The sequence below is a fragment of the Myotis lucifugus genome, unplaced genomic scaffold (assembly GCF_000147115.1).
Source record: "Myotis lucifugus unplaced genomic scaffold, Myoluc2.0 scaffold_80, whole genome shotgun sequence".
NCBI lineage: Eukaryota > Metazoa > Chordata > Mammalia > Chiroptera > Vespertilionidae > Myotis > Myotis lucifugus.
The window spans coordinates 3440147-3441844 of NW_005871128.1; the positions used below are offsets into that span (position 1 = coordinate 3440147).

A 1698-nucleotide genomic window follows, 5' to 3' on the forward strand; every position below is an offset into this window, starting at 1 on the left:
CCCTTCCCAGAAAAATAGTAATTTGAAACAAATGAAATCCTGGGAAAAATATTTGCCATGTGAAAGAATAGATGTAAGTATGCTTTTCTTTCAAAGTAACTTGTGATTTCTATTTAGCCATGAACACAAAACCTGTTCAGGCACACATCTTTCTAAGTTCATCATGTTGACAAAAGCCCCCACTATAGTACACAGTTTGGCACATTTAGTCTTCCCTGATGACTTACGGCTTTTATATATAACTCAGTGGACCTGTTGTGTATTGAAAAACTTTCTTTTGGGGGCAAGTGGGGTACAGTGAACTTTATTGATGGTGCATGACAAGTAGGGCTCTATAAGCCCCTCCCCCTTTAAGGGAGCTGGGATGGAAGGTCAGGAGATTCTCAGTGTGTTGGGGGATTGATTTGGGGCAAGGACTTCCCAGGAGCTGAGGGCCTCTGTTCCTCTCGCTGGGGCTGGTGGTTCAGGAGGCTCTTACTACTTGGAGGCCATGTGGACCATAAGGTCCACCATCCTGTTGCTGTAGCCAAATTCATTGTCATACTAGGAAATGAGCTTGACAAAGTGGTCGTTGAGGGTAACGCCAGCCCCAGCATCGAAGATGGAAGAATGGGTGTCACTGTTAAAGTTGCAGGAAACAACCTGGTCCTCAGTATAGCCCAGGAAGCCCTTGAGGGGCCATCTGATGATGGCTTCACCACTTTCTTGTTGTCATGGTATTTGGCAATTTTCTCCAGGTGGCAAGTTAGATCCATGACCAATTGAGGGTGGGCACACAGAATGCCATGCCACTGAGTTTCCCATTCAGCTCAGGGATGACCTTGCCCACAGCCTTGGCTGCTCCAGTAGAAACAGGGATGATGTTCTGGGCAGCCCCTCAGCCATCACACCACAGCTTCCCGAGGAGCCATCCACGGACTTCTGGGTGGCAGTGATGGCATGGACTGTGGTCATGAGTCCCTCCACGATGCCAAAGTTGTCATGGATGACCTTTGCCATGGGGACCAAGTAGCTGGTGGTGCAGAAGGCATTGCTGACAATCTTGAGGGAGTTGTCATACTTCTCATGGGTCACATCCATCACAAACATGGGGGCTCCCACAGAAGGGACAGAGATAATGATCCTCTTGACTCCGCCATTCCGGTGAGCCCCAGCCTTCTCCAAGGTAGTGAAGATACCAGTGGACTCCACAACATATTCAGCACCAGCATCACCTCATTTAATGTTGGTGAGATCTTGCTCCTGGAGATGGAGATGTGTTTTCCATTGATGACAAGCTTCCCATTCTCAGCCTTGACTATACCTTTGAACTTGCCTTGGGTGGAATCATACAGGAACTTGTAGAGTATGTAGTTGAGGTCAGCAAAGGGGTCATTGGTGGTGAAAATATCCACTTGGTCAGAATTAAAAGCAGCCCTGGTGACCAGATGCTCAATACGGTCAAATCCGTTCACTCTGATGTTCACCATCATGTCTCAGGGTCATGGCTGGCACTGCCCAGGCAGACAGGGCTGTCTGTCAAGCGGGAGGAGCAAAGAGCCCGAGTAACTTCCACAGGGGCCCTACTGATTCTCAGTAACAAAAATTCCTATGTCAACCAAAAGTACATTTACCACCGAGACACAGAAATGTTCTTTCTAGGCTTCCTTCCCCAAACATATTGTCTGTAAACCTAGTTTTGCTATAAAAACTTGAAAG

The 1698-nt window shown here is 47.6% G+C and overlaps 1 pseudogene; it reads right to left on the minus strand.

Moving 5' to 3' along the window:
* Positions 1-477: 477 nt before the first annotated feature.
* Positions 478-1469, minus strand: LOC102418150 (annotated as a pseudogene).
* Between the last annotated feature and the right edge of the window lie 229 nt (positions 1470-1698).